This window comes from Diabrotica virgifera, chromosome 2 (genome assembly GCF_917563875.1).
Source record: "Diabrotica virgifera virgifera chromosome 2, PGI_DIABVI_V3a".
NCBI lineage: Eukaryota > Metazoa > Arthropoda > Insecta > Coleoptera > Chrysomelidae > Diabrotica > Diabrotica virgifera.
Window position 1 is genome coordinate 77,607,283 of NC_065444.1, and position 24,793 is coordinate 77,632,075.

The following is a 24,793-nucleotide window of genomic DNA, read 5'->3' on the forward strand; positions in this document are numbered from 1 at the left end:
CTGGTAGAAGAAGAATATCATGGCTGAAAAATCTAAGGCAATGGTACGGAAAATCGACTACTTCATTATTCAGAGCTGCTGTCAATAAAGTCACTAGAATGAATATGGTACTCAACGTGATATCCAACGATCGATAATGGTCATGGAACTAGAAGAAGAAGAAGTCTGACATAAGATCTAACTTTTGAATTTTACGAATCATTGATTGGGACAAGTGAAAACAGTAGCCAACTAAGGGATCAATCCCTTTCATATCACATCCACGTGGGTTAGAGTCCTGTGTTGCCCTGGGTAATCATCATCTTGGTGCTATAGCCCTTAGAGGGTCTCGACCTTCTCAAGCTTTCTACGCCATTCTGTTCTGTGCCTTGCTTGCATTTGCCCTAGGTAATATCCAGGAATATTTGAAACATCCATCTATTTTAATCATAAATATGTAGTATCATTTAAGTTTAGTATCATTTAAAGAACACACCCTACGACAAAAGGATGAAAGATGGACTAAGATGATTATACATTGGAGACCATGGAACCACAAACGAAAAAGGGGAAGGCCACAGATGCGATGGTCAGATGACCTGAAGAAACACACTGGGTCAAAATGGATGCAAATTGACCAAGATAGAGAGGCATGGAAGAAGGAAGAGGAGGCCTATATCCAAGGATGGATGTTTAGGGCTGATTAGATAGATAGATCATTTAAAGGAGTCCCTGGTGAATATGTAAAGATTGTGAGGGATATGTATGAGGGAGTAACGACTAGTGTTAGGACAGGTGTCGGAGAGACTGATAAATTTCATGTGAAAGTAGGATTGCACCAAGGCTCGGTGCTTAGTCCGTATTTATTCTCATTAGTTTTGGACCAGATAAAAGCGAAACTACAGGGTAACATTCCATGGTGCTTAATGTATACTGATGATGTCGTGTTAGTAGGAAATAGTGAAAGAGACTTAGATCAAAAGCTGAGACAGTGGAGACAAGCTCTGGAGGAAAAAGGTTTAAAACTTCGTAGGACAAAGACAGAGTATTTGCAATGTTCATTTAAAGAAGGAGTTACTCCAAATAAAATGGTATCTTTGGATGGTGAACTAATTGTAAAAAAGCAATAGTTTTAAGTACCTGGGATCGGTATTACAGAGTAATGGAGAAATAGAAGGAGATGCATGCAGTAGAATTAGGGCTGGATGGATGAAGTGGAAGGAAGCGCGTGGTGTGCTGTGTGACAGGAAAATTCCAATGAAGTTGAAGGGTAAATTCTATAAAACAGCCATAAGACCGGCTATGATGTACGGAACTGAATTTGGGCAGTGAAAAAGAAAGAGGAACAACGAATGCATGTGGCGGAAATGAGAATGGATGAGTGGAGTGACCAAAAAGGATAAAATTAAAAATGAGTATATTAGGGGAAGTCGAAGTCTAGGTGTGGCACCAATTGATGCCAAAATGAGAAACCATAGGTTGAGATGGTTTGGTATGTTCAACATGGTCAGCAAGAATTGCTGAAGTGCAGATTCCTGGAAGGAGTAGAAGCGGAAGACCAAAGAAGACGTGGGGAGAGACGATTAGGCAGGACATGTTGGTAAAGGGGATTAATATTGATATGATCCAAGATAGAATTGTATGGAGAAATGCAATTAGGGAAGCCGACCCCGTTTAGGGATAAGGCAAAGAGAATGATGATGATGTAGTATCATTTAAGATCTTGCAACTTTTAAAGGGTTTTTACCCATAACTTTTTGGTGGCTCATGCATGCATGCTATTGGCTTCTTAACACTGATGATGGATTACTTGTTAATCCGAAAACGTTTTATTTTGTGATGTAACCCTTATTGGGGTCTTTTAAATATACCTTTTACAAAGGATCCTGTATTTTTTCCTTTTAAATTACCTATATCACTTTTTCTGGATTCAAAGTTGTCCCACCCTGTCGAACGGATGGTGACAGCAATGAATGAAACGAAGCGATTTCAAAAAACACTTTATCGCATTAAATACACCCGTTATCTTTCTAAAAACTAATAAGAATAAGAAATGATCTAAAATAGTGTCGCTGAATGGATGGTATTGAGCAAGATCTTCGTGCAGCTGTTCTGTGAAGTCACAGAGGTCAGCAGTCAGGTCGGGCAGGTCTTGGGTCTTAGATAATCATGGCGCCGATTCTTAAACCGACCGTGGACGTGATAAACAAGGATCTACAGCCAGTGGAGCACTTATAATTAGCCAATTACCATTCCGTTTGACTAAGATGACGGTGGATTGTTTGCAAATTTTCTACAGGAGCGGCTTTCAATTAGGAAAACTGTTGCAATTGTATACTGCTACTACCCACCCTGTATAATAAAAAACCGCTAAACGGGGTAAAAATGATTGGGGCACACAACTGGTATGAATATTACGTGGCGCAAAAATGTATTTTCATTTTGAAGGAAAATAAAATTGTAGTGTTATTTTAATAGTTATTTATGATATAAGTGTTAAAAGTACAATTTTAAGGCACGCATGTGAAAGTTTGCAGAATGAGCGAAGCGAATTCTGCAATCCACATGAGTGCCTTAAAAATGTACTTTTTAACACGTATATCATAAAATATATTTTCTACAAACGTCTTATATATCAACAATTATAATTTATTCATTCTCAATTATAAGGTAATATCTACAAAAACTTTTACTTGAACTTGACTGACATTCCATTTTTATATTTTTCTTGACATTACATCAAAACTGCCTATACTGTCAATACGTAAATCATAACAACTATAGAATAACATCTACTTTTATTATTGTATATTCTAACAAATTTTAATAGTTTTTTTTTCTAAAAAAATGTGTTAAAAATGCAATAATACACTTTAAATTAAATTTTAAAAAACCTTTTAAACCCCCTTTTTCAAATTAAGCAAGTTGTACTATTAATATTAATGTTAATAAATGAAATATAAATATTTTGACGTTTCACAATTTGACAATTCACTTTTAACTGAAGTGCCTTAAAAATTTTAAAGCACTAGTGACTAGTGCTTTAAAGTAGCACTTTTAACGCTCCTATGGAATGCTAAAAATTGCATTTTTAACACGGTTGTAGAAAAAAGATTTTTCCATAATATTTGCTACATTTGATGTAAAACGCGTTGCAAACGAGACTTAAACTGCAAACTTTATCAAAGGTACCCTGACTGGTTTCAATCCTTGTTAGGATATCATCAGAGAGTGCATATTTGATTGTCTCTGAACATCTGAACAACTAAAATTCGGGCTGCCAGCATCGATTCACAACGAAATAACCTGATGGAGTTGATGTCGTAGCGGCATCTGCTAAAGACAAGTGAAAGTTTTACTTTTAATAAAATTAAAAATAATATCAAAAAACAAAACTTTATTAGGATCAATCTTCCAGTAGAGGAAAGTCGCCAATTATGGAATACCATTTTGTTTTGGGGATATAAAATAATACCTTTATAGAAATGAAAACAATTTAATGTTATGACATATCAGTCATACATTTTTATGTAGTAATTAAAAGCCTTCTATTAAATATCTTAATTAACAAAAAAAAAATCGAACAGAAAAACAAAATCCCAAATGAGTAACCAAATATGGAATAGGTACCCATATATGGAATGTAGGCATAAACCAACATATCAATAACAAAAATAGACATAAACATCTGAGATCAAATAAATTTAAATAAGAAAATTGTGAAAAATGAAAGAAGTAGCTTAATTCACTTGCAGACATCACACATCCAGAACATTTTTTCAAGTCGTAATGTTTTAATTACAGGTCATAAAATATTAAAATAAAGGTACTATTGATATACGCAATAACATAACAAGTCTGTATTCATGCATAATAACCAATAATACTCGTTGAGTATATTTACCTTTGAAATTTTCTGCAAGACGATAAAACAAAACGTGCCTGTCAGACACGTATCGTTCGCGCATCTGACACAGAGGTGTGAATACGATAATAAAGAGAGCGACTGAAATAGAGGATGGTCTTGTAGTGCGCTTCCAACTTATATTTTCGGAGAAATCAAGGAATTCCATATTAGGGCACTATTCCATATTTGGTTACTTTACTCTAACACCTTCGTGGTTTCTAAAGTTTGTAATCCAACTAATTGCCGGAGCAAAGCACTCTCTGATGATATCCTAACAAGGATTGAAACCGGTCAGGGCGCTTTTGTCGCTCTCTGAAATAACTAATATAAGACGGCTATTCTGAGTATGGGGAACTAATCTTCGTTGGAATTTAGCCACGCTGGACATCCGGGAAGTGAGATGCAACTGTTAAATCTCCCTCGGCCTTCTTTGCTCCGGCACTTCGTTGGTTTGCAAATTTTAGAAACCACGAAGGCGTTACCAGAAGATTGGTCCCAATAAAGTATTATTTTTGGTATTATTTTTAATTTTAATAAAAGTAAAACTTACACTTTCCATTTTTTAAGTTTTTCGGCTATGCTGCGTCGTATATAGGTAGGGTTCTATATAGGGTGAGGCAGATAAAGAGCCTATTAGAAATATCTCAAAATCTAAAGGTAAGAGAATCATGAAAATTGGAATACAGGTGTTTTGAGGTATGAACTATTTAATGAAAATATTTTGGTATCTTTGCTACTTCCGTTTATACCGGAAGTTGATTGTAACTTCGTTTTTTTAAATGGGACACCCTGTATATTTTCACATTTTTGGATTTGCTGCAAAATTTATAAAAAACCGTAATTATCTTTTAAACTACCCTGTATAATATTACAGAACCTCATATTTTAAGAAAGGAGACATCGAGCACAATCCAAAAATGTAAAAAGATACAGGGTGTCCCATTTAAAAAAAACGAAGTTACACTCGACTTTTTTCGGTATAACCGGAAGTAGCAAAGAGACCAAAATATTTTCATTATATAGTTCATACCTCAAAACCCCTGTATTCCAATTTTCATGATTTTCTTACCCTTAGTTCTCGAGATATTTCTAATAGGCCCTTAAATTGCCTCACCCTGTATATACACTCACCGGCACAAAATTCCGCCACAAAATGTTTGATTAAGTTTGACAATATATAACTTTATTATTTGTACACCGATTTTCAAGATTCTTGCAGCAGTTTCTAACTTTAAAAAGTTCTGTGGAAAAATTGAAGGACTTATTTTGTTTCATACTCCTTTTGTTTTTATCCTGGAGGTATCACTAAGGTTTTTTCTTTTGAATTATCCGAATATCCCTTTTCTTGTAAGAGCTGCAAATAAATACACTGCTTTGAAGGTTTATTTAATTAAAAGTAACAAACGCACTAAAATTAGAAAAACAAAACAAAATGAACAACAAAACAAAACAATTCAATAGGGGATATGTCCACATCTTGCAGCAACGACTGGTCGCAATCTGTTTAGCATCGAATAAAGATGTGTTATCCTGGCCAGGGGAATACTCCAATATTCCTCTACCAGGGCCATAACTGTACCAAATTTTCTGGAGGTCTAAAAAGACAGCGAATAGCTATTTTAATTCATCCCATAAATGCTAAATAGGATTGAGATATGGGTTGCATGCGGGCCAATCTAATCTTATCAATCCAACCTCTATGTTATGAGTCAATCAGTGTTTTTATTTACAAAAAATGATACAGCTCTTACCAGAAAAGAGATATTCGGATAATTCAAAAAAAAAAAATTTTAGTGATGCCTCCGGGATAATATGACAGACTATGAAACAAAATCAGCTATTCCATTTGTCCACAGAATTTTTTAAAGTTAGGAGAAAATACAACGCTACCATTCACCCCTGTATAATGCCATGCAAGCAAAAATTCTTTGTTATCGGAGTAATATCAAACGATACCAATACATGTACCTACAAACTGGTGCAAGAATCTTGAAAATCGGAGCACAAATAATAAAGTTATAAATTGTCAAACTTAATCAAAAATTTTGAGTGACGGAATTCTTTGTCGGTGAGTGTATTTAATCCTGATCACTTAGGCACTAAGGATTTTATATATTTTCGGTTTTCCTATCTCTCTTTGAACCTGAGATACATTCGCCCAAAAAAATGCCCTGTTGTATCTAACCAGTTATATAGCTAGCGTATAGGTGATCAAATGTCACAGACTACATATTTTCTGAATCGACCCCGACCCGCTCTTGAAGCATGAAAAAAACAGTCAGAACGGCAAAACTTTTCCACACGTGGTTTCAATGCAGTTCCATAGAACTCTTCAAAGCAGCGGTAGATAGAGTAAAGATAGTGATGATCATATCATATGAAGAGACAGAAACAAATTTTGAGACCTATATAGACTCATGCAAATCCACTTTGGGGATAGAGTGGGGGTGTGCTAAAACAAGCAATATAGCAATAAAAAATTCAAGCATAAAGTACTAAGAAACTTTGTAGATGCTTCTGGGTACGTGACATACAGTGACCTCCATATGTAAGAAATTAGGAATGACCTCAATAAGTAAGAAATTAGGAATGAAAACTGGTTATAATCATTTCGAAGATGGCAGGAAGTAACGAGCAACGATAACATAGACACTAGAATATTGAGGTAATCCAGCTCCTCGATTCTGCTGGGCTAACTAATATACTGAAGAGAACACACACGTTTAAAATAGTTTAAGTAGTAAAAAAAGCAGAGAGATAAACACTCAACGAAAAAGGTACGTAATATTAATAAAAATGTTAATTCAGACAACAAAAGCAATACTTAAAATTTGTCCAATTCTTGGTTTTATTGGAACAACAAAGCGATGTTCATCAATTCATTATTTTCATTAGTTGATCCAATGTATTACGTTTATTGAATGGATGGACATCCATTTATTAATATATAATACTTTCATTATGTAGGTATACCATAATATCACTTTATTGATATTACGAACACTGTTCATTGAGTCAACGAACACTATTCATTGAAACAACAACGTCGTTAATTGACCGACGAAGACTATTCGTTGTGTCAATAACAGTGTTATTTCTTCTAACGTATACTGCTTCATGCATCCAATCAATTTCCTTTATTTCTACAATTATTTCCGTTTATTCTTACAATTAATTCAGTTCATTCCCACAATAAATACGGTTATTCTTACAAGCAATTCTATTCATTCCTACAATTCCTACAATTAGTTTCGTTCATTCTTACTATGAACGTATTTTATATTAATAATAATTACCGAATGCATTAGCTCAATGTATGATGTATGATATTAATTGATTAATAATAATTTTGCAAATCCCCCTTTTTTGCCCTAAACCTAATGGACTTTACACTGTGTGATTTCTCATGTGATTTCATTGTATTTTTACTTAACCATATTGATAAAGTGCTACTTAAAATCAATTACATATTATAAAAACAAAAAATACGATAATAGACACACGAAAACTTCCTTCCAGTACGGACTACACTTGGAAACGAAATGAAATTATTCGGCACTTCGGCAGAGGTAACAGCATTGTTTAACAAAAAATTATTTTTTAAACAATGGTAACACAGAGAAGCTCGGGGTATCACGATAAAGAAAAGCCGTTACATTTCAAATGGCCAAGCAAAACATTCATTGTTTCAACAACTGCGTTTATTGTTACCATAAACACATTGATTGTGGTTATTAAACGCAGTAGTATATTGATTAATGCATTCGTTGTCATAACAATCTGTTTACATCTATGGAATAATCATATATTACTCTATATTAACAACATTAATGTACATTGTTTTAATGAAATTTGTATTTGTATTTTTATGAAATGGACTCTAGTTATTTTCACAATTATTATTCAATCATTGTGACAATAACCAAATACATTCATCAATGTCTAAAAGTTCGTTGAAACAAAAAATTAAATTGTTGTTACAACGAAATACTATTCAATAATCACTGCTAATCAATATTACGAACTAAATTTTTTTGAGTGAAGAAGCAGAAAAGCACGATTATCTTCTTTTTCAGCCTTATGTAATCCAACTTTGGACATATGCCTCCCCCAATTTAATCCAGTGTTTTCTATTTTGCTCCACTTACTTTCAGTTGTGTCCTCCAATCTTCTTAATGTCATCAGCCCATCTCATTTGCTTCTCCTTCCTAACCATGGTCTCCATTGTTGTATTTCGTGGTTCCATCATTTATCCTTCAGTCAGGCATTGTGTCCCACGAAGCTACATTTTAATTTGGCAGCATGTTCTCCTGCGGCTTTTTCTTTGGTTTTGCTTCGAATCCATTTGTTTGTTTTTTTGCCTATAATTCTCACCCCGAGCAATGATGTTTCCATCGCTCTTTGTGCCTTTACTATTTTATCCATATTGGCCTTGGTGAGTGTCTACGTCGGTGAACCATACGTGAGTATAGGGAGGAACACTGATCGTAAACTCTGGTTTTCAAATATTGTTCTATTTTAGTGTTTTTCCAACTCATTCCCAACGATCATCTTATTGATTCTTTATTACTAAAAAAATGCCTCTAACCTATTATTTCCATACGTTTCTGGAAAAAATCATCACTCTTTCTAAATTAACAACAACGCAACATCGTTAATATACACTCATAAATTACGATACGAAACAAAAAGTAGTTGATAGCTAGACGAAAATTAACACCCTTATAATAAATATCACATAAAATACATATTAAGTAACCAAAGGAACCGTTGAGAAACGAACACCCCAAAAGCTCATTAAATTTGTAAAACTTTTGGTTAAAATTCAATTAAAAATTCATCAATCATCGTTCTATTGGTTTCGTCGTAGTAAGAAAAATATTTTATAGTTCTGTGAAATTTATGTGTGACAAATACTGGAAAAAATTTTACTACCACCTGATTCATACTACGAGTAGTTTGTTCGTTGTTTTTGTATCAAAACAGTCATTAACGCAATCAGTAGTGACTACAAGTTACAAGTTAACGAGTTCAGGTCGTTTCATCATGATGTTTATGCGAATAGTTTTCCTGTACAAACATTGGTTAAAAATGAAAAGGTTTGATCTCAATCGTATTCATATCAGAACATTTCGGTAAAATGTGACTGAATACTTATAGATACTATGCGACCGTATGGCGCCTTATGCAGAGCAGAATGAATAATAGCAAAATACCAGGCTGGTTTCACAGGTGGTAAATCGACAACCACTGGAATATGTCATACATAGATCCTCACGTCCTCACCACGTATGTATACTAAAATCACAGTAAAGATGCACTAGAAATAAACAAACCAAGACACATTGAATGTTACGAGGAGCACTCCCGAATCATGATTTACAATGTATAAACTTTGTATTGAGAATCATGATTTGTTAGTGCTCCTCGTAACATTCAACGTATATTGGTTTGTTTATTTCTAGTGCATCTTTATTATCATTGTAGTATATATTAATATTAGTCGAAGCTCCCCACGAAGCTCCAGGGGCGGCCCGTCGGGGTAGGCAAAGTACCCTCTTCAAATGTAGTACAATAATATAAATTATTAATATAAATTACTTATTTCAAAATTGTAATTTATAAATTTTGACACAATACCTACAATAAAATAGCAAAAATTATCCAAATTATTTTTAAAAATATCCAAAAAATTTTCTCCGTAGTTATAATTATTGTACGCTCCTTGTAGTATCAGTAGTACTGTATAAGATTCTATATTCTTCCGTGGTCAGGCACTTGAAAACGTAGCCTGAAATAGAACGACGCCAACACCGAATTGACGTGCGATCTCTCTCTGTTTACGCGAGCAGCCCTGCTGCAGGTCTGCTGGTAGCGACCGTATTCTACGATTTTGAAAGGGCGGATAGGCACAGAGTCTTATAGCCGGACCTACAAAATTTTCAGTTGCTTCTCTTGTGTCTTGTGAACCTGTTTTAAATAATTGTTTTTTGATTTTGGCTGTTATTAGTAGGTTAAGTATTGAATAAAACTAGGTAGGACATTTTAAATTTGTTTATGAAAACTGAATAATAAACAGGTAAATTTGAGATCGGTCTATTGAAGGGCATTTTAATTTTATATTAATTTAGTAATAATTCACTAACGACAAATAAATCTGTGAATAGTTATTTGTCAGTCGTCCATTATATTTTTATTGTGTTTCAATACAATTTGGATAATTTAAAGTTAAACTGACGAATTGTGTTATTAGATTATATAGATAATTAAAAATTTAAAGCGAGGTTAATTGTTAACTTATCAATTTATTCGAAGAGTAAATTATTATTTGATACATAAATAAAATAAGTAATATTTGACGTTGTTGAAACGTAGGTGTGTTAGTTTTATTGGTGGAAAAACTTTAGTCATCGAATATGAATATTTTAAACGATGTAATATGCAGTTTGATCGAGACGCCTTTTTCAAGGCGCCAAAATCAAGAAAGATCAGAAATTATTTCAATGGGCCGGCCTTTACCAAATTTAACAATTTTATCCACAGATAAGACAATAGACAATCGACCATTTTCGAGATCGTTTAAAACAATATGGTATGAAAATCATAAATGGCTAAGCGGAAGTTATTTTAAAAATTCACTTTTCTGTTGGCCTTGTCTGTTGCTCTCAAATTTGAAGCAAAATGTTTGGGTGAGTCAGGGATATTCAGATTTGAAAAATTTATCAGCTAGTGTAAAAAAACATGAATCTTCGAAAGAACATTTAAACAATTGCTTAGGTTTAAAACGGTTAGAAAAAAATAAAAAAACTATTGACAGTGCTTTAGCTGGACAAATTTCTCTATCTAATAAGATATATAATGAAGAAGTTGAAAAAGATTGAAGAAGTTGAAGAAATTGATGTTAAAATTCTGTTAGTAAAACAAGAACTTGCATTTCGCGGTCGTGATGAGAGCCATAATTCTTCAAACATGGGTAATTTTAAAGAAATTTTTAATTTAGTAGTTAAACGCGATCAGGAAATCCAGGATCATGTTAAAAAATAGAAGGGGTGTTCACGGGTTTGTCAAAAACAATACAAAATGATTTAATAGATTGCCTTGCCGATTACGTAAAAAATGAAATTTCAACAGAAATTAATGAAAGTCAATTTTTTTCTATACTAACGGACGATACTACTGATATAACCGAAAAATCACAGTGTACTTTAACAATCCGTTTTTTTAACAAAGTTGGTCAGGTAACAGAAAGATTTTTAGGGTTTTTTGATGTTAGCGAGAATAGATCTGCAGACGCTCTATATAGTTTAATTTCAAACGTGCTTGAGCCATATGATTAAAAAAATAAATTAATTGCTCAATTTTACGATGGTGCAAGTGTAATGGCTGGCTCTTTAAACGGATTACAATCAAAAATTAAAGTAGATGCTCCAAAAGCAATTTTTACACATTGTTGCGCTCATAGATTACATTTAGTATTGCAAGACGGCTCAAAATGTATTACAAATTGTAGGATATTGTTTGTCGCCTACCCGAAGTATATGTGTAGCCTACCCGCATACTGAGGTCACGAGCCGCCACTGCGAAGCTCCACGAATATTATGGATAAAGTCATTGTGCTTCTTTAAGCTTGAAGTCTGTATTTTTTTAATGATAGAGTTCTGTCACCTCAAGGTATTTAGGATGCTTCTCTGGGGTTTGAGCATATCATTAAAAGATACTTTTAGTTGGTGGTTTTCTTGTCGGTTATTAAGGTGGAGAGTGGAGACGTAGCTTCAGTCTTATTTAAGTTTAGGTAGTAACTTCCAATTTTCAAAGAATTAATTCACAATGGACAAACGATCTGTTAAGGCTGTTTCGGTGGTTTAAAAGTTCTTTTGTTTGACAGAACAATAGTATAGAGCAGTGGTTCTCAACCTTTTATGTCTGGCGACCCACCTTCTGATGTTTTTTCATGATATATATGTACGTTATTCAGCTTGTGTAAGAGCCACGCCGCGACCCACCTGAAATCCGCCCGCGACCCACTAGTGGGTCGCGACCCACCGGTTGGGAAACGCTGGTGTAGAGTATAGAACTAGATCATCAGTGTATCCAAATTTGTTTGCAGCAGTGTTGGGAAGGTCTGATATATAAAAGTTTAACAAAGTGTGGCCAGAACTGATCCCTGCGATAGTCTGTTGTTTAACTTTCTCTGTTTACTTATGTTGTTGCATTGTAAAATGAAGAAATATCTATCTGATATGATAGCATGTTGCTAGTTAGTCTTCCTAGAGTGTAGCATGGATCCACCGTAAAAAGTTTATAAAGAAGCGCTTCTTTCCAAAGTGCGTAGTAGTCTACGACGATAACTGATGTTTTTCTTGTTTTTGGAAACCAACCTCTATGTGTGTAGTAGGCCTAAGCCATAAAGCTTCTATTTGGTTTAAAGCCTGCTTGCTCTGGGGGATGGTGTTTTTTGGTAATTTTTGGTTTTATTATATTGAGCAGCAGCATCTACGCAAGTACCTCTCTGGCTTGTATCGCTTTAAATATGGTGAATATCTTTGAATTTTTAAAATCTTTTGGTAGGATTGCTTTTGATAAAATGCTTGAATAGAATTTCGTAAACCACTCTTGCGTTGTTTTGAGATGCAGAGACTAGATAGTTTTGAAATCATTCTGGGGACGCATGGATAACGAGGACAAGATGAAGACCGGGGGAAGAATACAAGGATAAACATAACCATAGGATAAATATTACAGGGATGTTAAGGGAAATAGACAGCAGAAGGGGTCCAGGGAGGAGGAGACACTCCAAAACTTGCAGCAATGCTTCGGATTTTCATCTGCCGAACTATTCAGATCTGCCGCAAATAAAGCCAAAATAGCCATGTTAATTGCCAGCGTTCGGAACAGACAAGGCACATGAAGAAGGAAAAAGATAAATGTTGTATTTATAAGGGATTATTGATTAAACCAACATTTGATTGTAATGAGAATAACATTTTACATTATTTTTGACGTTTCGCTTTCCAATCCGGATCCGGAAATAGTTTTCAAAAATTGTTTTTAAGTAGAAAAAGCTGTATACATAATATATGGTACGAAGGATATTGTAACGAAAAAGTACAGGTAGTACCTACAAGGTTGAAATGTATTAGCGCCTATTTTCCCACAAAATTTGCTCTTTATACCTGCATATGAATGCAAAAATCATATTTGACAATATTCTTTATGGTGCCATTATCTATTCATTGAATACTATATGTTCATTTTTTTTTACTTCAAGTAACGCCGGTAAAGTTCTCGTCGCCAAACTATATCTTATCACCTACCATTGTAAAACATTAAGTGCTTAATTCCCTCAAAATGTTTTGCAATGAAAGAATTAGCCACAGGCAGGGGGTGTGTCTGGCTTTTCATGTCCAGCGCTTCCGGCGACAGACGGAGTAGTAGTAGGTACAATAATATACTACCTGTCTGCCAATCACTATTAGTTTATCTAATAAATAGCTAAAAACACGAAAGCCACCCAGAAAAAGTACTTAGCAAGGGGCTGAACGTTTTACGATTAGAATCTTGATTTTTATTTGGTTTAAAATTCTATTGAAACGATAAATGCGGAATTATTGCAGATATATATTTATCTCTATAATACAGTTAAAATACGGCATAATTGTTTTGAAATTAATTTGGGGTAATAATTACTATTCTTTATGTTCCTCTCCTATTATTATTCCTCTACTTCTAGCCATATTGATGATGATAAGATAAAAAGTGGCTGAAGAGTGCGGCAAGGAGATAATTTTTCGCTAAAAATATTTATAACAGTCGCATATGGATTAGGCATTTAAATAATTAGAGTTGAATTTAAAGGCTACATAGGTACGGTGAATTTTTGCAGTTAGGTACCTAGTGTCATGTGTAGTGTGTGTGTTGAGTATGTGTCTTGTTACTTTGCAAAGTCGACGTCATTGTCTTTGTAAAGAGACGCTAATTGTATCCGAACGTCTGCGGTCCCTCCGGTGAGTACCGATCCCACAAGGACACAAACTATTTTCATTTATTAATTTATAATAAACGAAAAATTCCTGAGCCTGGTGAGATTCGAACTCACGACCATTCGGACCTTTCGATCCAAAGGTAGGCGCTCTTAAATAATTAATAACTTTATTTTATACAATAATTACCGAAATTAATGTTTTCATCTTTCATCAGAACACATTTTACAGTCTATATGTATACCTTTATTTTTTTATACTTACTTATTTTTTCGTACAATAAATACGTAATTTTGTAAATAGGTATTACAGAGTGTACAAAGTGTATTACCTAACGTGTAGAAAAGAGAACGCGCAATATGCATCTCTTTTCTTCTGAATGCGTTCTCATCTCACTTTGTTTTCTACGCAGATGGGCAAAATCGCCAAGTCTTTTATAGTCTTCAGCAAAAAATTAAAAAGTTGTACATATTCAATATTATCGTGGAAGGTGGTCTATAAATATCAAAAGAAAAGTAAGGGACTTAGAGCCTTAAGGAACTCCGAAGTCAGCTGCAAATTCGATGGAATTGTAAATAACCTCTTCTCTACACAAGAATGGATTAAAAATTAATTTTATTTTTTGATAACATTAAAAACAAAATTTTCTACGTTTAAACATTTAAACGCTAGTGCTAGATGATGGCAAAATTCCCTGGTTAGAAGATGTAGGTAGTAGGTTAGGTATGTCTCTACAAACTTCATAAAGAAAGCTAGTGCAAATCAGATCGAAAAGATTGTTGCTTGAGTTAGTTTTATTCTATTATTATTAATAATTCCTTATTTTCAATTCAGAACAAACAATTTTTTAAAACTAAACTGGATTTGCCATCTGTATATAAAAAAAGAAGGTATAGGTATAATACATTGAAATTTTCACATACATACAAGAATTTTACAATTAATAAAAATGTTGATAATAATTTCAAGTTTATCAAAAAATATTGTTACATTGAAATCATTATTGATTAGTGGATTAGGGGCACTAAAATTCAGTCACTTCTATAATAAATATAATAACTCCTCAATGTTAAAAACTTATTAAACAATCTCCCAAAGAGTGAGCTTCACAAAAACGTTACAAAAAAAATGCCACAAAATGCGAAGATGCATCGCGGAAGAAACACCAATCAAAAATAGGGCATGAATAAGAACAAAGAAAAACTGAATTTGAGTTTTTGCCACTCGATTTGAACTTTTTGCCACTCGATTGTACCTATACACTATTAGATACTATGGATAAACCGATAAACGAGACACTATATCCTGATGAAGAAATTAAAACTCCTATAGAAATTATTGCAACAGGAGCATTTTTATGAAACTTGCTACTGTGCAATTCTCAGCTGAACTTACAACTAGAATCCAGTTCCTAAAATTTGTGTGTATCCTGTATTAGGTATACTCCATCTAATTTACTTACCGTTGCACGTCATCCGCGTCATAGCCCGAGACGTCACATGATACCAACACGAAATATTTAGGCAGTAGGTGTGTTCTTTTTTAGAATCACGTTGCCGAGTACACTGGCATTGCAGCCACTAGGCATATTTTATTATATACGCGTAGAAATAATATTTAAATATTTCTATTAATGTTAACTTAAAGAAATATACAATAATATGTTTCATTTAATTTGTATAAATGGATTATAAAGTGTTTTTATGAAGCACATTTGTTCGGAATACACTGTAACTATAATCGAACGAAGGTGATATTTTGGCATAAATTGGTAACATTTATTTGACAGTTGCGGTGATGACACTTCATATTTGTTTATATTCTTTAATATAAGTATTTGTTTCATTATATTTACTGTTTTTATTATGTACTTTAACGTAAGATTATAACTTAATTCTTGTTTTCTAGTTCTAAAGTTTTTATTTATTTACATCGAATATTAATTTGTTTTGCTGTATAATCCACTTCCGCAAAAATTGTGTGATGTATTTGTTTTAAAATTATTTCAAGAATTTTTTGTAATTGGGCAACAATGTCAACTTAGATCTCTAACGTAAATAATGACGTGCAACGGTAAGTAAATTAGACGGACTGTATATGAATGTGTAACCTGGATCATGAATCAAATATGATTAACAAATTATAGTTTATCTTTATGACCGAAAGGGTAAATTATGTATAAAATTATAGGGAAACTTATGCTATTTTACTCTCTCGGTCATAAAAGTAGACTATAGAAGCCATCGAGATGTGGTCATATCGTAGAATGCTCAAAATATCATGGATCATGGGTTTAACGCATTTCAAATATTAGATTAGAAGCCTTAATAAAACAGAATAAGTATCTAAAGGCGAAGGTGACTTACGATTTTGATAAAAAAGAGAAAATTTGAATATCTGGGGCATATATAGTGAGAGGTAATAGCAGATACTGGATACTGCAATTAATACTCAACGGAAAGGTAGAGGGAAGATGAGGAATCGGTAGGAAGAAATATTCATGGCTCCGAATCGTTCGTCAATGGACTGGCTTATCAGCAGCTCAATTATTACATGCCGCGCAAAAGCGAAGTACCGTGTCGGGCACGGTACTCAAAGAAGTCAATGAAAACATGGCCTTCAAAATCCTATTCCTTCCTGCTGTCGTGACTCTTTTTAATTTCTTCCTGTTCTGAGTGTCCTGTTAGTTTATTAGAATTAATATAATATGTATATTATTATACCTATATTTTTCCGAGTAAAACATGACAAATTAATAACTCTAATGCAAGAAATTGGAATTGACAACAAAGATCTGGGAATTATCAGAATAGGGGAGTGCAATTAGAATGAAAAGATACAATGTTTCGGAAAAAATCAAACAAGGTTATATTTTTCTAAAACTTTTTCTGTTAGTTTATAAATATGTTAAAGTAAAAAGTTCTACTCACAAATTTCGCCACTAATTGTTTATTAATTGTTTAAACAATAACAATTATTTTGTAAAAATAATGTTAAGAATATGGGTGAATTCAACATTTTATTTTGATAAAAAATGTTTTTATTTTAGTTTTGATTATGCTGAACCCGAATCTGACATTACAATTTGCAAATTCAAAATGGCGGATGTAAAATGGCGGATTTGTCCTAAAAATCCTTAAAAAGTAGTTGTAAAATCCGAATTTTTTTTATAAAACGTGTTTGTTTACATATATGTGGATATTTTTGAGAGGTTGCTGAACCTGAATCAAATTTTGATAATTTAAATTATAAAATGGCAGATCCGAAATGGCGGATAATTTAAAAAATTGTTGTAAAATCATAATTTCTTTACAAAATGTATTTATTTTTACATATATTTATTTTTGAGAGCTTTGATAAACCTATATAATATATATTCAAAAACGACAGCTTTAAAACGTTAACAAATTGTTATCTTAATAATTTTTCTATTGATGAACAAAATATGTATTTTTTTGCTCTTAATATGACTCGTTTCGTTTCGTTCGCTCTTAATTAAATTCGGCCTTGTAATGATGTAAAAATTGTGCTTCTACCTTTTCAAAAAATTGTTGCAATGGGATCATAAATAAAAAAGTTATTCTAAGTAAAAAGCTCTGCATATTCTAAAACTTTAAATGCAATCATAAAATATCAATTTTTATCAATTTTCTATATGTCAATTAATAAAAATTTCAGTAGGAGTAAAATACCTACCTACCTATATTTTTCATAATACTGAAAATTGGTATTATGGAAAGTTGTTCTGAATTAAAAACGATGTGTTAATATGCAATTATTACACTCTTCTAATCGAAATATTGTGAACTATAAAGGTACATATTTATTGCGCGAAATATAATTTTTTTACATACCTCGTATAATATTGATAAAATATAATATTTTATATTTGCATATTAAGTGCACATGCACATACCCGTGTTGAGCTGGCCCCCCCACTTGCAAAAATTAAAAAACAAATAGCCCTGATTTATGAGCTATTTATGAGCTCTCATATTCCGCAAACTAAAAATTTTGAGCTCGTTCCACTGAGCAGGAATTTAATACCCTGAGTCAGCCCCCCCCACTACTTAAAAATAGGAATATTGAATCGGTTTTTGCGGCAGAATTACGAGCTATTTATGAGCTCTTGAAATTATATAGTTTCGATTTTTGAGCTCATTCCCTTCACCCCCAAACAACCCTTTAATTGATTTAACTTAAGAGAAAGATGCTGAGAAAACTTAAAATATATCGTATTGCGAATATAATTCCTATAGCTTATATACTCTAAGAATAAACTATTAAATCAAGAGCATTTCGATTATTGAGCTACAACCCATTCGCCAGAAAACCACCCTATCTTCCCGGCTTAAGAGAAAGTTGTACTTAAAATGCGTTAAACTAATTATTTGGCGACTACATATCATTTAATAATTTTTAAGCTTCCAAATTACGCGCATTTAGATCAGTAAATTGCAATTTATTTTGTATAGTGCAGTCACTGAAGGTAAAAATAAACGATTACCTTCAATTTCGGTGAACCTTCATCGATTTTCACGAAAATTGGTCAGTGGTTAGAGGATACGTCAAGAAACAAAGGTGACATGGTACCACCTTGCGCCTTTACCCTGAGGGTGGATACCGCCCCTTCTCGGGGGTGAAAATTATTTTATAAAAAATAACTGCACAAATCAATAAAAGAACAAATTAAAAGCAAAATTTATTACATAAAGTTAATAAAATAAGTAAATACTTTTTAAGTTATTAAAGATCAAAGATTTTAATTATTTGTGAAAAAAATGCATGTTTTGAAGAGGTTTTTTGTAAATCACTAAAAAACTGTAAGTTTTTACAAAAAAGTTAATAGTAGTTTAATTCGTATAGCTTATATTCTAAAAATAAACTCTAAAATCACGCGCCTTTCGATTATTGAACTACAACCCCTTCGCAAGAAAACCATCCCATATTCCCGGCTTAAGAGAACTCCCGGTACTTAAAATAATTTAAATTAATTATTTGTCGACTATATATTGTTTAATAATTTATGAGCTCGCAAAATATACGCATCTCAATTATTGAATTGCCATTTTCTTTCTATAGTGCAGTCACTGAAGGTAAAAATCAACTATGACCTTCGATTTCGGTAAATCTCCATTCATTTTCACGAAAATTGGTGAGCGGATTTTGATACTATCAACTTTTTCTGGATCTTATTTTTCATAGGTATTTCTAAGTACTTTGACAAGTATTTAGTACCTAAGTGTTATAAAATGCATCTCTTTCCCGTTATTTAAGCTTGAACCCTTAGATTTGAACAGTCGCGGAAAAAAATATACATTTAATTACCAATAACTTACTTTAAATTAACATTAAAGGGTTTTTCAAGTAAGCAATTTATTATATTTTTTATTAGCTTCAATTTTAGTGATGAAAACTTTTTTGTAAAAACTTACAGTTTTTGAGTCATTTATGAAAAATCGCTCTAAAGCATGCATTTTCTTTCCAAAAATTAAAATATTTGATCTTTAATAACTCAAAAAGTATTGATTTATTTTAATCACATTATATAACAAATTTTGCTTACAATTTGTCCCTCTCTCGATTTGTAGGGTTATTTTTAAAAAAGTAATTTTCACTCCCGAGAAGGGGTGACATATACCCCAGGCTAAAACCCCAAGTTGTTATTGTCAATTCGTGAAAACAAATGGCGATTTACCGAAATCGAAGGTAATAGTTGATTTTTACCTTCGGTGACTGCACTATAGAAAGAAAATGGTAATTCAATAATTGAGATGCGTATATTTTGCAAGCTCATAAATTATTAAACGATATGTAGTCGCCAAATAATTAATTTAAATTATTTTAAGAACAACTCTCTCTTAAGCCGGGAATATGGGGTCGTTTTCTTGCGAAGGGGTTGTAGCTCTATAATCGAAAGACGCGTGATTTAAGAGTTTATTCTTAGAATATAAGCTATACGAATTAAACTACTATTAACTTTTTTGTAAAAACTTAAAGTTTTTCAGTGATTTACAAAAAACCTCTTCAAAACATGCATTTTTTTTCACAAATAATTAAAATCTTTGATCTTTAATAACGTAAAAAGTATTGACTTATTTTATTAACTTTATGTAATAAATTTTGCTTTTAATTTGTTCTTTTTTTGATTTGTGCATTTATTTTTTATAAAATAATTTTCACCCCCGAGAAGGGGCGGTATCCACCCTCAGGGTAAAGGCACAAGGTGGTACCATGTGACCTTTGTTTCTTGACGTATCCTCTAACTACTGACCAATTTTCGTGAAAATCGATGAAGGTTCACCGAAATTGAAGGTAATCGTTGATTTTTACCTTCAGTGACTGCACTATACAAAATAAATTGCAATTTACTGATCTAAATGCGCGTAATTTGGAAGGTTATATATTATTAAATGATATGTAGTCGCCAAATAATTAGTTTAATGCATTTTAAGTACAACTTTCTCTTAAGCCGGGAAGATAGGGTGGTTTTCTTGCGAAGGGGTTGTAGCTCAATAATCGAAATGCTCTTGATTTAATAGTTTATTCTTAGAGTATATAAGCTATATGAATGATATCCGCAATACGATATATTTTAAGTTTTCTCAGCATCTTTCTCTTAAGTTAAATCAATTAAAGGGTTGTTTGGGGGTGAAGGGGATGAGCTCAAAAATCGAAAGTATATAATTTCAAGAGCTCATAAATAGCTCGTAATTCTGCCGCAAAAACCGATTCAATATTCCTATTTTTAAGTAGTGGGGGGGGGCTGACTCAGCCCCCCCACTAGGGTATTAAATTCCTGCTCAGTGGAACGAGCTCAAAATTTTTAGTTTGCGGAATATGAGAGCTCATAAATAGCTCATAAATCAGGGCTATTTGTTTTTTAATTTTTGCAAGTGGGGGGGGGGGGGGGGCAGCTCAACACGGGTCATGCACATGCACCATGCACAGCTATTTATGACGAATAACTTTCTTCATAAAATTAATAATAAAACAGTTATCATAAATAATAAGTGAAAATTTAATGATGTTGGGTATAATTAATTTGAAACAATATAAAAAAAAACAAATTTTCGATTAGAAGGATATAATTACATATTGGAACATAGTTTATAATTCCAAACAACTTTTCTTTATAAAAAATTTTGATATTGTGAAATATAAAGGTACTTTACTCTTGAGTGAAATTCATATTTTTTGACATACCTCGTACAAAATTAACAAAATTTGATATTTGATGGTTGCATCTTATGTTATATATGATGCAGAGTATTTTATAAAGAATAACGTTTTTTCGTAAAACTGATATTAAAAAAGTTATCAATAGGTTCCAAGTTACGCAGACATACTGTATAAGAGCTAAAAAAAATTTTTTTGTTGAACATTTATTATTGTTGAAGCTTATTATTAAATGTATTTTTGTTATCTTTCTTAGTACCTATTCTCAAAAAGGAATTGTTTATTTCATTTTTAAACTAAAATAATTCAGTGTTTTTTAAAGATTACATCCTAAGCTTTAAAAAAATATCAAAAAAATTGTATTAGATTTATTCAAACTTGAGTAATACCATCTTAAAGTGGTGGGAATTCTGTAAAACTACGAAGTTTTCAAAAATTACATTTTTTGAGACATCGTATTATTTGAATTAAATTTTTGAGATTTTTTTTGAATAAAACATCGTTGAGTAAGATGATTGAGAGGTAAGTTGTGCAAATTTGAGAGTTTTATAAGTAAAATTGTATTAGTTACACATTTTTAAATCATTTTTAAACAAAATTCATGTAAGGCTCACTTTCCGTCCACACCGTACTTATGTCCATACATTTTATTTCTTTTTATTACATCCATAAGATAGCTTATTTCATCTTCTTTCATGTCCAATTTGTAAAATTTCTTTTGATCCATTAGTTAAAAAATTACAGTAAAAAACTCAACCGTGCACTTTTTCCAACGCTAATTTACAGTGAGCGAATGTGTGTGAGAAGGGTGACTTGAGCGTTATATGTAAATAAAAAATTACAGAAGCTAGAGATTTAATTTTAGAAAAATCTTTATATAAGGTTTTTTTGTAAAATTTTCTGAATTTTTCAATGGTTAAGTCAGTTTTTTTCTAAAAATTATATTTTCGGAGTTATTTAAAAAAATATCTAACTTCGCTGTTCATTTGTTTAATAAAAAATGAAGCACCCACTTCTCGAGTAGAACTTTTTGATATGTTGTTTATTAAACATTTCTTAATGAAATTACAAAAAGTTTTATCTTGTTTGATTTTTTCCGAAGTGAAAATCTAAATGCACTCCCCTAGAAACATTTATTACAATCAAACGGCCAAAATCAAAATAGAAGACCAGTTGACTGATAAAATTGCAATAGAACGAGGAGTACGACAGGGCTGTATTTTATGTATCTCCACTACTATTCAATATCTGCTCTGAATGGGTATTTAAGGAAGCTTTAGACGGTTGTGCGAAGGGAGTATTAATAAATGGTATATTTATTTATTAATAACAGATACAAACAGGTTTCCCTACTTACATGTATCCGAATATCGAAAGAGTTGAGCAATATTATACATATCTGGGCACGAATTTAAATAGCCAATGGGGCCACTCGACAGAAATTAAACAGCGAATAAGAAAAGCGAAAGCAGCATACGTTAGAATGAGACCCATTTTCAACAGTCGAGACATATCATTAAAAACAAAATACCGTCTGTTGAAATGCTACATATTCACAGTTCTGCTCTATGGAATGGAAGCGTGGACACTAACTGCTGCATCTATGAATCGGCTCAAGGCTTTCGAAATGTGGTGTTATAGGCGCATCTTACACCGAGAGAACAATTTCTTTTCTCCTAAAACACCGATTTCTTTGAGCAATATTTCTGAAAAGTTAACATATCCTATTAACCTAAACATACCGGTTCACATATAAAGAAACGAGTTTTTTAAACACAACTCAATAATTTCTTACAGATAATTTCTTCAATACTAAGAAATCATTAATGGTTACATTTAATTTTCTTACCCTAAAGTTTTTATTTCTTAAATTGAAAACTACAAATATTTTGCAGTATAAGAAATATAATGTTAAGTTAATCCATATTTATATTTGTGAACAAGAAATTTTCTTGCAATCAAATAAATATTTTAAACCACAAGAAATAATTCTTCAGAAATACCCTCTGTAGTAACTGTGGTTATAAAATAAAGACTTTGTCATTAATGCCGAAATGTTACTTGCAAAGAGATTTTCTTCCACAAAAGAATTGCGCAGATTAACTATTTATGATTTAGTCGTCAGTGTTTGTCAAGATGGCGTGATATGTTCATGTTCATATAGATGGATGTTGGATTTATTGGTGTACTTTAAAAATTAGCGGTTATTTTGAAGGTACGTACATATATAGGTATTAAATAAAAGTAAATTGAGTAATTTAAGATGTAATAATAATATTGTTGCGTATCCGAATGGTTAAAAAAGAAACATAATAGTATCTTTATATGCTTTTTAGGTATAATGATGGACGACTCTGAAATAAAGGAGCTTATTATTCTAACTGGGAAATATGCCACAATTTAAAGCTGGGACAGAATGATATAATATATAGATAGCTTCAGAACAATATTAAGAAAGGAGTTATTAACCAACTGCGGGGCCTTCCAGAAATGGTAGAACTTCATACATGTAAGTACCTTTTTAAAAATGTGTATACTTATGTATCAACTAAAATAGGTGTCTTGAATGTATCGTCTCTTCTATAAAAATATGCAATACAACGCTATATCAAACATGGCGGGTGCAACGCTGAGAGTTTTTTCTGTTAATTTATTTGTGATAAAGAAATCAGTTATTCTAAAAGAAATATATGTTTATGGTTAAGAAATGTTATTGCCGAAAACCGTGAATTAGTTAATATGTATTAAATGACTTAGATGTAGATGTAAACTAATAATACTTTCCCGTAATAAAATTTCTTAATGATTAGGTATGCGTCTCTTTTAGATTATAAAAATTAAGAAAATTACATATTATTATGTCTGCTTCAATGTTTTACATTGGTTGTATTTTCCCTCTTGTTTTAGCTAAACAATGTTTATTGTGTGACTTAATATTATACAGATAAATAATTAATATTTCATTAACAAAAAGAAAAAATAAACAAATATGTGTAGGTTAAATAATGCCACGTTTGAACTAAATATGATTGAGATTATTTTTAGTATTAATAGTTATTATGTGGGGCCGTGTATTTGTTTTTTTTTTTGTATTTCCTAAATTTGTTAAAATAAATATCTATATCTTTATAAAAAAATTTTTATTAAAGTAAGTTTACTCTTTCTACATAACGATTTTGTTTTAGTGAATTGCTGATATACAAAGTGCTATAATAGCACTTTTGTTAATAATTAACAAAAGAAGGAAAATTTGAGGAAGTTGGATTTGCCTCTCCATCCTTTTATTGTTGTGTAGAAGCCAGTGGTTTAAGAGTGGAGAAAATATTTGTATGCAATAATAACGTTTTATATCTTTTTTTTATTAATAAATAATGATTTTACCTTAACACAATGATTTATTTCGCCGTATGTAATATCACTTTATTTTCAAGAAATATTAACTTAACTCTAAATATACGTTTATCTCTGCGAAATATATTTCTTAACATTAAATAAATTAATTATTAATAGTAAAATAATAATATTCCTTACTAAGAAATATTATTGCTCAGAAAGAATAGTTTTCTAATGTGTAGAAAATATATTTTTATGACTAATAAAATTAATTAACATCAAGTGTAATTTCTTTCTGATCAATGGGTTTGAAATTTGCCAGAAAGTGATAGTTCAATCATGTTTAAGATACCTATATTTCTTTGGCTATAGTAGAATTTATTTGAAATATTTTAGAAAATTATATGTTACATAC

The 24,793-nt window shown here is 31.9% G+C and overlaps 1 long non-coding RNA gene across 1 annotated transcript; it reads left to right on the forward strand.

The window, feature by feature from the left end:
• Positions 1-23,075: 23,075 nt before the first annotated feature.
• LOC126880116 (uncharacterized) lies at positions 23,076-24,404 on the forward strand. Its single transcript, XR_007696422.1, has 3 exons — positions 23,076-23,260; positions 23,382-23,554; positions 24,231-24,404. It is a non-coding gene; the product is annotated as an uncharacterized LOC126880116 (long non-coding RNA).
• Positions 24,405-24,793: the final 389 nt, after the last annotated feature.